At 48.1% G+C, this 16,779-nt stretch overlaps 1 protein-coding gene across 4 annotated transcripts in view; it reads right to left on the reverse strand.

Moving 5' to 3' along the window:
* The window catches only part of MYO3B (myosin IIIB), a 635,651-nt gene that overhangs the window by 171,879 nt on the left and 446,993 nt on the right, over positions 1-16,779 (reverse strand). The gene's annotated exons all lie outside the window — the stretch shown is intronic.

The following is a 16,779-nucleotide window of genomic DNA, read 5'->3' on the forward strand; positions in this document are numbered from 1 at the left end:
AACAATGGCAGCCCCAAATTTTTCAAATCAGAAACACTTTAACCACTTGACCACTGGGCACTTAAACCCCCTTCCTAACCAGACCAATTTTCAGCTTTCGGTGCTCTCACACTTTGAATGACAATTACTCAGTCATACAACACTTTACCCCTATGAAATTTTTGTCCTTTTTTTCACACAAATAGAGCCTTCTTTTGGTGGTATTTAATCACCATTGGGTTTTTTATTTTTTGCGCTATAAAAGAAAAAAGACTGAAAATTTGGTAAAAAAATGAATTTTTCTTTGTTTCTGTTATAAAATTTAGCAAATTAGTAATTTTTCTTCGTAAATTTTGGCCAAAATTTATACTGCTACATATCTTTGGTAAAAATAAGTACAACTTGGTGTATATTATTTGGTCTTTGTGAATGTTAGAGAGTCCAAAAGCTATGGTGCCAATATCTGAAAATTGATCACACCTGAAGTACTGACGGCCTATCTAATTTCTTGAGACCCTAACATGCCAGAAAAGTACAAGTACCTCCCAAATGACCCCTACTTGGAAAGAAGACATTCCAAGGTATTTAGAAAGATGCATGATGAGTTTTTTTGAAATTGTCATCTCATCCCACAATTCTTTGCAAAATCAAGATTTTTTTTTTCTTTTTTTTTTTTCACAAAATTGTCATATTAGAAGGTTATTTCTCACACACCGCATATGCATACCACAAATTACACCCCAAAAAACATTCTGCTATTACTCCCGAGTACGGCAATACCACATGTGTGAGACTTTTACACAGCGTGGCCACATACAGAGGCCCAACATGCACGGAGCACCTCCAGGCGTTCTGGAGCACCCAGGCCAATTCTTATATTTCTCTCCTACATGTAAAAATAATTTATTTGCTAGAAAATTACATAGAACCCCAAAACATTATATATATATTTTTTTAAGCAAAGACCCTAGAGAATACAATGGCGGTTGTTGCAACTTTTTATCTCGCATGGTATTTGCGCAGCAATTTTTAGAACGCGTTTTTTTGGGAAAAAAAAACAGTTTTGTGCTTTAAAAAAAAACAAAACAGTAAAGTTAGCCCAATGTTTTTGCATAATGTGAAAGATGAAGTTACGCCGAGTAAATAGATACCTAACATGTCACCCTTCAAAATTGCACACTCTCGTGGAATGGTGCCAAACGTCACTACTTAAAAGTCTCCATAGGTGACGTTTTAAAATTTTTTACCGGTTACATGTTTTGAGTTACAGAGGAGGTCTAGGGCCAAAATTATTGCTCTCGCTCTACCGATCGCAGCGATACCTCACATGTGTGGTTTGAACACCGTTTTCATATGTGGGCGGGACTTACATATGTGTTCACTTCTGCATGCGAGCACACGGACATGGGCGCTTTAAAAATTTTTTTTTTTTTTTATTGTTTATTTTACTTTATTTATTTTAGTTTGACACTTTTTCCCCCCAAAAAAATTTTTTGATCACTTTTATTTCTATTACAAGGAATGTAAACATCCCATGTAATAGGAATATGGCATGACAGGTCCTCTTTACAGTGAGATATGGGGTCAATAAGACCTCACATCTCACCTCTAGGCTGTGCCTGAAATAAAAAAAAAAAAAAAAACGATCTTGGCTTCGATCGTAGCGGTGAGTCGGTAGAAGCACCGGAGGGTGGCGGGAAGGGGGGGGCGTCCCCTCTCGCCTCCCATAAGAACGATCAAGCAGTGGAACAGCCGCTATGATCATTCTTATGGTGTAGGGAATTGCCGGCTGAAAAAGCTGATATCTGAATGATGCCTGTAGCTGCAGGCATCATTCAGATATCCCCGCTCAAAGTCAAGGACGTCATATGACTGTGGGCGGGAACTGGTTAAAAATTGCGGAGTATTGCGGGGTATTGCAGAGTATTGCGGAGTAGTGCAGGGTATATTGCAGGGTATATTGCAGAGTATTGCTGGGTATATTGCAGAGTAGTGCCGGGTATATTGCAGAGTATTGCGGAGTAGTGCAGGGTATATTGCAGAGTATTGCGAAGTAGTGCAGGGTATATTGCAGGGTATATTGCTGGGTATATTGCAGAGTAGTGCCGGGTATATTGCAGAGTAGTGCCGGGTATATTGCAGAGTATTGCCGGGTATATTGCAGAGTATTGCGGGGTATTATGCAGAGTATTGCGGGGTATTATGCAGAGTATTGCGGGGTATTATGCAGAGTATTGTAGGGTATTATGCAGAGTATTGCGGGGTATTATGCAGAGTATTGCGGGGTATTATGCAGAGTATTGCGGGGTATTATGCAGAGTATTGCAGGGTATTATGCAGAGTATTGTAGGGTATTATGCAGAGTATTGCGGGGTATTATGCAGAGTATTGCGGGGTATTATGCAGAGTATTGCGGGGTATTATGCAGAGTATTGTAGGGTATTATGCAGAGTATTGCGGGGTATTATGCAGAGTATTGCGGGGTATTATGCAGAGTATTGCGGGGTATTATGCAGAGTATTGCAGGGTATTATGCAGAGTATTGTAGGGTATTATGCAGAGTATTGCGGGTATTATGCAGAGTATTGCGGGGTATTATGCAGAGTATTGTAGGGTATTATGCAGAGTATTGCGGGGTATTATGCAGAGTATTATGCAGAGTATTGTAGGGTATTATGCAGGGATGGCTGAGCATGGAGGGATGGATGGATGTGACTGCAATTGTCACTGAGCACCGCTGTGGGCACTACACATGCAGCCCACAGCGGTGCTGCCATCCGATCCCTCCCCCTCTCCCCAGTGGTGTATTTTGCTTTTGTGCTGCCCTAGGCAAGACTAAATTTCAGCCCCCCATCTAAGTTTGCCCCACCCCTTCCTGTTTAAGATCCACCCCTCCATCTGGAAACCCCACCCCTTCCTCTTTAGGCTCCACCTCTTCCTATTAGCACTCTACCTGAAGAGTTGGTCAGAGACTGCAGACATGATACAGGAGATAGTCAGAGACTGCAGACATGATACAAGAGATGGTCAGAGACTGCCGACAACATACAGGAGAGGGTCAGAGACTGCGGACATGATAAAAGGAGAGGGTCAGAGACTGCCCACATTATAAAGGAGAGGGTCAGAGAGTGTGGACAAGATACAAGAGATGGTCAGAGACTGCAGACAAGATACAAGAGATGGTCAGAGACTGCAGAGAGGATACAGGAGAGGGTCAGAGACTGCAGACAGGATAAAGGAGAGGGTCAGAGACTGCAGACAACATACAAGATATGGTCAGAAACTGCAGACTGAATACAGGAGATGGTCAGAGAGTGCGGACATGATAAAGGAGAGGGTCAAAGAGTGCAGACATGATAAAGGAAAGGGTCAGAGAGTGTGGACATAATAAAGGAGAGGGTCAGAGGCTGCGGACATGATAAAGGAGAGGGTGAGAGAGTGCGGGCATGATAAAGGAGAGGGTTAAAGAGTGCGGACATGATAAATGAGAGGGTCAGAAGGTGCAGACATGATAAAGGAGAGGGTCAGAGAGTGAGGACATGATAAAGTAGAGGGTCAGAGAGTGCGGACATGATAAAGGAGAGGGTCAGAGAGTGCAAACATGATAAAGGAGAGGGTCAGAGAGTGCGGACATGATAAAGGAGAGGGTCAGAGAGTGCGGACATGATAAAGGAGAGGGTCAGAGAGTGTGGACATGATACAGGAGAGGGTCAGAGAGTGAGGACATGATAAAGGAGAGAGTCAGAGACTGCAGACAACATACAGGAGAGGGTCAGAGAGTGCAGACATGATAAAGGAGAGGGTCAGAGACTGCGGACATGATAAAGGAGAGGGTCAGAGAGTGTGGACATGACTCCCCATGGTCATCAGAGTGAATAGAAAAGTCTCCAGCCATTCTTTCACTGTAATCACAATGGGGAACAACTTAAGTTCTAAAACATGACAAGGAAGATAAGTTACAGCATCTTCTGTGACATAATCATTGTGCTTCTTCTAATAGTAATAATAATGCTGGTTACCTTTACATCACTGTGACCGCCCCTGCCAGAGCACATAGAGCCGAGGTGAGAAGAGCCCGCCCCCTCCCGAGCACAGCCAAGGTGAGACGAGCCCGCCCTCTCCCTAGCACAGCTGAGGTGAGCCCGCCCCCTCCCAAATAGCCGAGGTGAAACAAGCCCGCCCCCTCCCTAGCACAGCCGAGGTGAGCCCACCCCCTCCCAAACAGCTGAGGTGAGACGAGCCCGTTCCCTCCTGAGCACAGCCAAGGTGAGCTGAGACTGCCCCCCCCCGAGCAGAATGGAGACCGCACCCCTCCTGAGCACAGCCCAGCCGAGACAGCCGCCGTAGACTGTTTTTGGGCAGGAGACAAGACTCGGGAGGAGGTGGGGAGGCTCTTGTTCATGTGGGGGGGCGGCTTTTTGCCGCCCCCCCCCGCAAAGTGCCACCCTAGGACTTGTCGGCCTAGGCTAAGACACAGCACTGGCCTTAACACCACAATGCAATTTAGGGCTGATTTTTAAATTTGTTGTATGAAGAATCGCAGAGCTTGCCATTGCTTAGGTCTAGGCTTGCCACCTCATCCCTTTAAACCCGAACACATATGAATTACACAGGTTCTGGGAACTGCCCTATTCATTCGTCAGCCTGGGTGGCGTTGTGCAGGGATTTGCAGAAGGATGATATCAAGATAGAATGGGGTACATTCTATTATTCCTTTCACAATCGAGCCTCACAGGACGCAGGAGACAGTCTCTGGATGACGTCACACCGGCCGGTACGTCAAGCTCCACCTACAGGGGAGGAGCACGCTCAGCCTCAGCGCACTGGCACCGCCCACACCGCAAGAGGCTCTGCTCTGCATGATAGCCATGGCCCGGTGCCCGTGATTAAATGTTGTTCAGCTGACTGACTCAATGGGCCTATAAATAATGCAGCTGCTTGCTGGACAATGTCAATGTATTATATAGCGGCCAGCGGCTGACGGCCAGGCCCTGGTGAGAGAGTTTGGGGCTATATTATGATGGGGGCCTGGAGCTGCAGCTCCAATAGCCCCTATGTTAATCCGGCCCTGCCTCAAAGGTTTGTTAAAGAACCTTAGTGAACAAACAGCATCATGAAGGCCAAGGAAGCCAAGTGGAGAAGTTTAAAGCTTTGAAAATCTCATGGAACACTGTTAATCCATCATCCAAAAATGGAATGCTATATACTGGCTATTGAACTTCCTTTTTCTAGTCCCGTTGCACGACATCGCATTCTAAATGATCAGACTTTGGTGTGATCGTGTGTAGGCAAGTCCCTTTCAGCGGAACTCCGTCGAAAAAACCGTCAGAGTTTATTCTGATGGAAAAAACGGTCGTGTGTACGTGGCATTAGAGTCTGCAAAAGACTTGAGACTGGGGTGGAGGTTCACCTTCCATCAGGAAAGCAACCCTGAACATACAGCCAGAGCTACAATGGAATGGTTTAGATCAAAGCATATTCTTGTGTAAGAATGGCCCAGTGAAAGTCCAGACCTAAATCTAATTGAGAATCTGTGGCAGGACTTGAAAATTGCTGTTCACAGACGCTCTCCATCCATTCTGACAGAGCTTGAGCTATTTTGCAAAGAAAACGTGCTGCTGTAATTTCAGTGAAAGGTGGTTCTACAAAGTATTGACTGAGGTTGATTGGGAGAGTGAAGTTCCGCTTAAGTGCCAGTTCATACTGCTGCGTGGTGCGAGATCGCATGTGATTCGCACTGCACTGTAGTGCAAATCACATGCAATGTCCAGGCAATGCAAATTCAGCCATACAGATAGTATGGCTGAATTTGCATGGCATTCAGACCAAACTAGCACAGGACCCTTTGTTAGGTCCGCAGAAGAATCGGTGTTCACACCCATGCGATTCAATTCCTGTCCGAACTGCAATATGCAAACTGATTTGGGGGTGTCATTAACTTTTAAGTGACTCCCAGCAGTTTGCATAGGGCAGTGTGAACTGCCGCCGGGAGACATGCGGGAACCCACAGTTGAATTGCAGGGTTCACGCATCGCTGCAGTGTGAACCGAGCCTTAGACCCATGCGATCCGATTCTGCTGCAGACCAAAAAAGGGTCCTGTGCGAGTTTGGTCCGAATGCGATGCAAATTCAGCCATACTATCTGTAGTATAGTGCGGTGGGAATCACATGCAATCTCGCATCACGCAGCAGTGTGAACCGGCACTTAATGTTTTGCTAATAAGTGTTTTGTATGGTGCAACACGAAAGATGTATAAGATTAAATTGGGAACTATTGGCTCAACAACAGATATGATGGGATTTTGGTCTTCTCTGCATTAAAGCAAAACTTAATACACTTTTGAGCCATCATGTGTAGCACACCCCCTAGGGAGTCGCAGGTATACTGGGATCTGCCACCCTGCACAGCCAGGCACACGGAATTTCCACAGGCACTCGGAGTCAGAGAACAGTCCATGTCTTTGTTTTGGTTATTTATTGAGGGATAACAAATTTGATAGGGATGGGAGAATATGGGATGGCCATTTGACTTCAGAGCAAACTTCGGGGACAGCTCTTCCTATACACAGTCTCTATATACAGCTCCTTTTCTTCCTCCAGCACTCACTTGCTTACAGAACCTAGCTGGAACACTGTGAATATCCAACAGTCACTCAGTTAGATGAAGCAATAGCCTATTACAGGCAGGAACCCGTGGCACCTTAGATGTGTTGCAAAGTTCAGTGTCCAGCTTACATTTCTCTCATGGCCACTGATCCCAGCACCACCTCTTCAGGCATTGCCAACCCGCCTGGCTGCAGCTGCCTCTTTCACTACCCCTCCAGGCTAACCTCTTCCCACAGTCCTCCAGACTGACACTCACCAGCCCCCCAGCTGACTTGCAGGAGAGCTACCAGCAGTGGTGTATTTAGGTTTTGTGCTGCCCTAGGCCTGACTAAACTCACGCACCCCCTAATTTAAATATGACCCAACCCTTCCTGTCAAGATCACACCCCTTCCTTTTTAAGACCCATGCTGTCATCTTCATGGAAGGAGGACAGAGGGACACCTTGGAAGGAGGACAGAGGGCGCTGTGGGAGGAGAACAGAGGGATGCCGTGCGAAGAGGACAGAGGAACGCCGTGGGAAGAGGACAGAGGGATGCTGTGGGAAGAGGACAGAGGGACGCCATGGAAGGAGGACATAGGGCGCTGTGGGAGGAGGACAGAGGGATGCCGTAGGAAGAGGACAGAGGGACTTTGTGGGAAGAGGACAGAGGGATGCTGTGGGAAGAGGACAGAGGGACGCTGTGGGAAGAGGACAGAGGGACGCTGTGGGAAGAGGACAGAGAGACGCTGTGGGAAGAGGACAGAGGGACGCTGTTGAAGGAGGACAGAGCGTGCTGTGGGAGGAGGACAGAGGGCGCTGTGGGAGGAGGACAGAGGGATGCCATGGGAAGAGGACAGAGGGACATCGTGGGAAGAGGACACAGGGACGCTGTGTGAAGAGGACAGAGGGACGCCGTGGGAAGAGGACAGAGGGACGCCATGGGAGGAGGACAGAGGGACGCTGTGGGAAGAAGACAGAGGGACGCCATGGGAAGAGGACAGAGGGCACAGTGGGAAGAGGACAGAGGGACGCCGTGGGAGAAGATCAGGAGAGACGCCATGGGAGAAGGACAGAGGGACGCTGTGGAGGATGACAGAGGGGCACCGTGGGAGGAGAACAGAGGCACGCCACGGTAAAGGGGACAGAGGGACGCCGCGGGAAAGGGGACAGAGGGAGGCTGTGGTGGGGGGGACAGAGGGCCGCAGGGAGGGGGACAGAGGGACGCTGTGTTGAGGGGGGCAGAGAGACGATGCGGTGAGGGGATGCCACATCTTTTAATTTGGGGGGAGAGGGGGGTAAGAGAATATGTGCTGGGGGTGATTTGGGAAGGGAGAGGACCCCCCACTAGCATATATCGTCTCCCCTCCCAAAGCACCCCCCAGCACATATCCCCTTACCTCCCCTCCCATCACTCCATGTGTGCACCTGCCCTCCAATCCCCCCTTCCCAGTTACCATGTCCCCCTCTGATTGCACACAGTACACATACCAGCAGAGCAGCTCTCTCACTGAAGTTGTGTTCCTCCTCTGTGGCTCCTCCTCCTCCTGGCTGTGTACAAAGGAACATTGGAGGCGAGGAGGAGGAACTGAGGAGTGTGTGCAGCTGTGAGTGGGGAGAGAGGGGTCAGCTGCTCCGGAACACTGATCGCAGCTTGCGGGACCCCGGGCGGCAGATGTCCCAGGTGCCCGCGCTAGCGCATCCCTGTCTGGCCAATTACCGGAGCTCAGTGCCGAAACTTGTTTTGGCACTGAGCTCTGGGATTCAGCTGTGCAGCCCTGCATGTGGGAGGAGGGGAAGGGTTTTTTTTTTTCGTATGTGGGGGCAGCTTTTTTGCCGCCCCCCGCAAAGTGCCGTCCTAGGCCTGGGCCTTGTCAGCCTAGGCCAAAATACAGCACTGCCTCTCCCCTCGCACTGTACCGATCGGTACACAGAGGGGAGGGAGGAACAGGCGTCATGACATGACGCCGGTCTGTTGACATGTGATCGCTCCGTCATTTGACGGAGCGATCACATGGTAAATGGCCGCGATCAGCGGCCGTTTACCGTGATCCGTGATGCCGCAGGACCCGGCGGTCACGGAAGTTCTCAGGTGCGCGCCCCAGGGGGCGCGCAAGAGCAGTATTCTGGGAGGACGTCCATGGACGTCCACCCAGAACTAGCCGACCGTGCTGTTGCCGTCTTTCGGCTATGGCCCGGTCGGCAAGTGGTTTTAACAGAACCTGTTGATTTTCCACCGAACTGATGCTAGCATGATAGTGGAGTCAGCTCCCAATGCCTACAGTACATTAATGCCGCGTACACACGGTCGGACTTTCCGGCATACTTGGTCCGGCGGACCAGAGTGTGCCGGACAATCCGCCCGTGTGTAGGCACCGGCGGACTTTTCCGGCGGACTTTTTCCCAAAAGCCCGCCGGACCTAGATTTGAAGAAAGTTCTAAATCTTTCCGCCGGACTCAGTTTCGGGCGGAAAGTCCGCTCGTGTGTGTGCTGGTCCGACGGAAAGCCCGCTCGTGTGTATGCTGGTCCGACGGACCAGATACAACACGAGGGCAGGGTATTGCATCTCACGCTCGCTGCAATAGGAAAAACACATTTTCCTATTGCGGCGAGCGCGGGGCATACCAGGCCCTTAGGTCTGGTATGGATTATAAAGGGGAACCCCGCTACGCCGAAAAAACGGCGTGGGGTCCCCCTAAAATCCATACCAGACCCCGATCCGAGCACGCAGCCTGGCCGGTCAGGAAAGGGGGTGGGGACGAGCGAGCGCCCCCCCCCCCTCCTGAACCGTACCAGGCCGCATGCCCTCAACATGGGGGTGGGTGCTTTGGGGGAGGGGGGCGCCCTGCGCCCCCCCCCCCCCCAAAGCACCTTGTCCCCATGTTGATGAGGACAAGGGCCTCTTCCCGACAACCCTGGCCGTTGGTTGTCGGGGTCTGCGGGCGGGGGCTTATCGGAATCTGGGAGCCCCCTTTAATAAGGGGGCCCCCAGATCCCGGCCCCCCACCCTATGTAAATGAGTATGGGGTACATGGTACCCCTACCCATTTACCTAGGAAAAAAGTGTAAGTAATAAAACACACTACACAGGTTTTTAAAATATTTTATTAAACAGCTCCGGGGGGGGGATCTTCCTCCGGCTTCGGGGGTCTTCTTCCGGCTTCGGGGGTCCCTCCGCTTCATCTTCTCCCGGCGTCCGGTTGGTTCTTCTCCGCTCTCTTCTCCCGGTGTTCCTGTTCTTCGGCCGGCTCCTCTGCTGTCTTCAAGTAGCTCTCTTGCCAGCAGAGGTCCGGACTTCTGGGCTTCTGGGCTTCTGGGCTTCTGGGCTTCTCTTCCCCAGATGTTGACACGACGCTCTCTCCTGCTGGACTGCTCTCCGAGGGCTGCGTTGTGACTTATATAGGTGGAGACCCCGCCCCCTTTTGATGTCACAGTCCCTGGGCATGCTGGGACTGTGACGTTTTAGGGGGCGTGGTCAACATCACCCATTGACCACGCCCCCTAAAACGTCACAGTCCCAGCATGCCCAGGGACTGTGACATCAAAAGGGGGCGGGGTCTCCACCTATATAAGTCACAACGCAGCCCTCGGAGAGCAGTCCAGCAGGAGAGAGCGTCGTGTCAACATCTGGGGAAGAGAAGCCCAGAAGCCCAGAAGCCCAGAAGCCCAGAAGCCCAGAAGTCCGGACCTCTGCTGGCAAGAGAGCTACTTGAAGACAGCAGAGGAGCCGGCCGAAGAACAGGAACACCGGGAGAAGAGAGCGGAGAAGAACCAACCGGACGCCGGGAGAAGATGAAGCGGAGGGACCCCCGAAGCCGGAAGAAGACCCCCGAAGCCGGAGGAAGATCCCCCCCCCGGAGCTGTTTAATAAAATATTTTAAAAACCTGTGTAGTGTGTTTTATTACTTACACTTTTTTCCTAGGTAAATGGGTAGGGGTACCATGTACCCCATACTCATTTACATAGGGTGGGGGGCCGGGATCTGGGGGCCCCCTTATTAAAGGGGGCTCCCAGATTCCGATAAGCCCCCGCCCGCAGACCCCGACAACCAACGGCCAGGGTTGTCGGGAAGAGGCCCTTGTCCTCATCAACATGGGGACAAGGTGCTTTGGGGGGGGGGGGGCGCAGGGCGCCCCCCTCCCCCAAAGCACCCACCCCCATGTTGAGGGCATGCGGCCTGGTACGGTTCAGGAGGGGGGGGGGGCGCTCGCTCGTCCCCACCCCCTTTCCTGACCGGCCAGGCTGCGTGCTCGGATCGGGGTCTGGTATGGATTTTAGGGGGACCCCACGCCGTTTTTTCGGCGTAGCGGGGTTCCCCTTTATAATCCATACCAGACCTAAGGGCCTGGTATGCCCCGCGACGGGGCTAGTAAGGTGTCAATCTCGCCGATAAAAGCGGCAAGATTGACATCCTTTTCTAGTCCCGTCGCACCTGAGTCACGTTCAAAATGAACGGACTTGTCCGTGTGTGGGCAAGTCCGTTCATTCTGAAAGTCCGCCGGAACTCCGGCGAAAGTCCGTCGGAAAGACGGGCGGACTTAGCCCGCCGGAAAGTCCCGGCGTGTGTGGGCAAGTCCGTCCGTTTTAAAGTCCGGCGCACCTGGCGGACAAAGTCTGTCGGAAAGTGTGCCGGACCAAGTAGGATAGAAAGTCCGCTCGTGTGTACACGGCATTACTCTTTTATAAAGCTCCCTGCTTTCCTTAAAAAAATGGGTGCTGAAATAGAGGCAACACTGACCAGGTCTTTTGTAGTCACCTACCCATTTATATACGTTCTTGCTTCTATATATTGGCTGCAGAATACAGTAAAGCCAATAGGGAGGTAAAAATTAAAGAGCAGACTGCAAAGTGATCAATATATATGTGTACACTTTTGTATTTTTATGATAATAAATAGTTTTAAACGCATTGCGCAATGATCGTTGTCCATATATCTTGCATGAGGAATACCAAAGCTCAAGTATAGCAGGTGGAGAGCAGTACAAAAGGTGAAGTGGTTATCCCATTAATGAACCGAAGGCTTATTATATAAGGAATATCTGGTGAGTGGCCGATCTAAACGGTGGTGGTGTGTCACAAAAGTCACAATGAATCACAGATGATGCACGGTGGCACGTAAAGAGTCGAAATCACAGCAAATATTGAGGAATTTGCACTTTTTGCACATGGACTTTATGATAATTTATTTTGCATGTTAGTAATTTTGACATAGAGATTGATACGTTTTGCAAGTGGAACACAAATATAATGTTTAAGGGGGAAAAGGGGGGTCTTATTAATTATTATTAATCATTAATAGGAAAGTGGTGTACAAATAGGAGTGGTGTATGGTAAAAGAGTAGCGCACTCACACACACAAATCATAGACTGCAAAGTGAACTGGGAGGTCAGTCCATAGAAAAGTACAAAAAATTCCCAGCACTCTCCAGCTAATAAGCTCAAAAATTCTAAATAAGCTGTTTTAACATTAGGTCAACAGTAGGAGTTGTTGTTTCATATACTTGCAAATAAACGTAAAGCCACACTATCACATTGAGGCCTCCTTTGCAAAGTGTGGTCTCTAACTCTAAACTATCTGTGCTCCCAATTTGGGACATACAGTATCTCACAAAAGTGAGTACACCCCTCACATTTATGTAAATATTTTATTATATCTTTTCATGTGACAACACTGAAGAAATGACACTTTGCTACAATGTAAAGTAGTGAGTGTACAGCTTGTATAACAGTGTAAATTTGCTGTCCCCTCAAAATAAGTCAACACACAGCCATTAATGTCTAAGCCACTGGCAACAAAAGTGTGTACACCAATAGGTGAAAATGTCTAAATTGGGCTCAATTAGCAATTTTCCCTCCCTGGTGTCATGTGACCCGTTAGTGTTACAAGGTTTCAGGTGTGAATGGGGAGCAGGTGTGTTAAATTTGGTGTTATCGCTCTCACTCTCTCATACTGGTCACTGGAAGTTCAGCATGGCACCTCATGACAAAGAACTCTCTGAGGATCCGAAAAAAAGAATTGTTGCTCTACATAAAGATGGCCTAGGCTATAAGAAGATTGCCAAGACCCTGAAACTGAGCTGCAGCACGATGGACAAGATCATACAGCGGTTTACTAGGACAGGTTCCACTCATAACAGGCCTCGCCATGGTCGGCCAAAGAAGTTGAGTGCATGTGCTTAGCGTCATATCCGGAGGTTGTCTTTGGGAAATAGATGTACGTGCTGCCAGCGCTGCTGCAGAGGTTAAAGGGATAGGGGTGAGGCTGTCAGTGATCAAACCATACGCCGCACACTGTATCAAATTGGTCTGCCTGGCTGTCGTCCCAGAAGGAAGCCTCTTCTAAAGATGATGCACAAGAAAGCCCGCAAACAATTTGGTGAAGACAAGCAGACTAAGGACATGGATTACTGGAACCATGTCCTGTGGTCTGATGAGACCAAGATAAACTTATTTGGTTCAGATGGTGTCAAGCGTGTGTGGCAGCAACCAGGTGAGGAATACAAAGACAAGTGTGGCTTGCCTACAATCAAGCATGGTGGTGGGAGTGTCATGGTCTGGGGCTGCATGAGTGCTGCCAGCACTGGGGAGCTACAGATCATTGAGGGAACCATGAATGCCAACATGTACTGTGACATACTGAAGCAGAGTATGATCCCCTCCCTTTGGAAACTGGGCCGCAGGGCAGTATTCCAACATGATAACGACCCCAAGCACACCTCCAAGATGACCACTGCCTTGCTAAAGAAGCTGAGGGTAAAGGTGATGGACTAGCCTAGCATGTCTCCAGACCTAAACCCTATTGAGCATCTGTGGGGCATCCTCAAACGGCAGGTGGAGGAGCGCAAGGTTTCTAACATCCACCAGCTCCGTGATGTCGTCATGGAGGAGTGGAAGAGAACTTCAGTGGAAACCTATGAAGCTCTGGTGAACTCCATGCCCAAGAGGGTTAAAGCAGTGCTGGCAAAAAATGGTGGCCACACAAAATATTCACGCTTTGGGCCCAATTTGGACATATTAACTTGGGGGTATACTCACTTTTGTTGCCAGGGTTTAGACATTAATGGCTGTGTGTTGAGTTATCTTGAGGGGACAGCAAATTTACACTGTTATACAAGCTGTACACTCACTACTTTACATTGTAGCAAAGTGTCATTTCTTCAGTGTTGTCGCATGAAAAGATATAATAAATTATTATAAAAAACTGAGGGGTGTACTCACTTTTGTGAAATACTGTACTGTATATTTAGAGCTAAACACATTGAGAGCAGGCATGCTTTGGAGGTAGCTCCCTCCTTGTTAAAAGTCTTCCACTAATAGTCATGGTCAAATTAAATGCTAAAGATCCTGCAGGATACAAGTATTCATGTTTACTCACAGTAAGAAAATTAGCAAATATCTATGCCCTAGAGCAGCCTTTTTCAACCAGGGTGCCCAGGCACCTTGGGGTGCCTTGAGGTTTCTTCAGGGGAACCTTGGCAAAATGCCTAAAAATTGATCAAATATTGTATACAAGCCAGCAGATGGACAACGCCACAGGTTTTCATTATGCACCATTCCAACTAGACACTGGCATCCTAATAACCAATTATGTCATCAGTTATAAAGGAGGATGTCTGTTGCCTCCACAGCATCCTTGTTTGACCCTCCTCTGCCTCTCTCCCTCAGCACTGGGGTCACATTAGCTGACTGATGGAGAGAAATTGAGGGAGAAGAAAAAACATTGGAATACCCAAACCATCCTCTCCACTCCTCTCAAGACCTCCTATTCTCAAGCTCCCTTGTCTCCCTCTCCCATGCTCGTCTCCAGCATTTCTCCAGAGCCTCTCCCATCCCCTAGAACTCTCTACTTCAACCTGTCCTGCTATCACCTACTCTAATTGCCTTCAAGTGATCCCTGAAAACTCATCTCTTCAGGGAAGCCTATCACGCCTCCAACTAATCTTTTACCACTTCCATCAGCTCATTGCCCACAGTTACAACCTTTTGTACCACCTGCCCCACCCTATTAGATTGTAAGCTCTTCTGAGCAGGACCCTCTTGATCCTCTAGTATTTTATTGTATTGTAACTGTATGTCTCCCTTTTATATTGTAAAGCACTGCGTAAACTGTTGGCACTATATAAATCCTGTATAATAATAATAATAATAGTAAGTACCAGTGTGAAAAATTGTATTTGCTATGGAAGAATAAATCACCTCTAATGTTTGGTGTCCTATGTGTTGAAATTTGCTGCATTATGAAAAACTATTATGCCGCGTACACACGGTCGGACTTTTCGTCTACAAAAGTCCGACAGCCTGTCCGACAGACTTCCGGCGGACTTCCGGCGGACTTTCGGCGGACTTGCAGCAGACTTTCTAACGAACGGACTTGCCTACACACGACCACACAAAAGTCCGACGGATTCGTACGTGATGACGTACACCGGACTAAAATAAGGAAGTTCATAGCCAGTAGCCAATAGCTGCCCTAGCATGGGTTTTTGTCCGTCGGACTAGCACACAGACGAGCGGATTTCGGGGTCCGTCGTAGTTACGACGTAAAGATTTGAAGCATGTTTCAAATCTAAAGTCCGTCGGATTTGAGGCTGAAAAAGTCTGCTGAAAGTCCGGAGAAGCCCACACACGATCGGATTACCAGCCAGCTTTAGTCCGTCGGCGTCCGTTGGACTTTTGTAGATGAAAAGTCCGACCGTGTGTACGCGGCATTAGAATAGTTTTTCACATTTTAGAATAGGGTGCCTTGAGATTGTCTATAATTTTAAAGGGCGCCTTGACTGAAAAAAGGTTAAACACTGCCGTAGAGTACAGATAAATATGAGTTTTAGATAAAGACATTTTTCAAAATACAATAACATACTGAGAAAATATTTGCAGCAAAGTGTAAGTTCACCTTTTTTAGAAAAAATAAAAGGTGGATAAACACTGCACATACCCCTGATCCCTGCTGTACTTACATCCGTGGGTGATGAGCTGTCAGTGCCCACGTACCACTTCAGCATTCTGGGGATTTGAAATCCCTGCTCTTCTCCCTGTTCTCTGTGCAGTGCTTCCAGGACAGATCAAAGCGACTCTGATTGGTCAGAACTGGCACAGAGCATCATTCTGATCCCCAAGAGCTGGGGATTTTAGATCCAGCTACACTGGCTGTGTAGCTATACTGGCTGTGACTGACAGCTCATCACCCACGGAAGAAAATACTTTTATTAGTAATACTTTTTTCTGAAAAGGGGAACGTAAACTGGTCTCTGGCTCTATGGCTAAAAAACACTGAAAAGTTAATTTTTAAAGAGACTCAATTCTGGGAACCAAAAACACAAGCTAATGCAGATATAAAGTGCAGATATCTCAAGACTACGGTTCATCTCTGAAACGTCGTTGGGTTTAGGATTTTGTATCATGTTTTTTCCGCCAAACGTTTGTACATCATAATGCATCCATTTGTATTTGTTTATTCTTTATTTATTATGTGTCTTTTTGTCTATATATAATAAACTTTATACGTTTTTACATAATTTTTGGTATGGTAGTGCCTTCAAAGTCCCACCCCTAGGGGGTTTCTCCATTTCCATGTTCATTTGGGATGTGGCACACCTTTATTGTTAGCAACTTTGTTTGGATATTCCTGTTTCAAATCTTCCAGTCATGGCTGAATGCTGTACAATTCTGACATGCAAACCTCCACGTAGTGTGTGAGCTTGTTGCTAATTGGCTAAGCTCTGCTCCCACACATTCCTACTGTCCCACCACTAGGATTGGCAGCCTCAACTGCAAATAGAAATGTGGTGGAGGCATGTAAGTGTCAAATCTTTGCTTGCTGGAACAGCCTGACAATTGGCAATGACAGGAGGATTTAGGAGACTGCTGTAGGTACGTGCGCCTGTAGATGATTTTATGTCCACTGCAAGTTTTTTTCCCGAGAAACAGTAAGCAGATCAGCAAGGCCTCATTATTTGTGATGTTTTTTTTTTTTTCACACACCAGCACTATACCAGTATTTCTGATAATGACAATCTTATAGTTCATATTTCTATACATGATGGATAAACCTAGGTAGCAGATAATAAGGATCCCCTGGCATGTAATACATCCTACACCACCTTGCAGCTTTATATGCTTAAAGCATAACTCCACTTTTGTTGAGCAAAAAACATTCCCCTCTAGATTATCTATGTACATTTTAACACATTTTGTTGCAGATTCCTACCTTTTGT

This window comes from Aquarana catesbeiana, linkage group LG06, assembly GCF_042186555.1.
Source record: "Aquarana catesbeiana isolate 2022-GZ linkage group LG06, ASM4218655v1, whole genome shotgun sequence".
Lineage (NCBI taxonomy): Eukaryota > Metazoa > Chordata > Amphibia > Anura > Ranidae > Aquarana > Aquarana catesbeiana.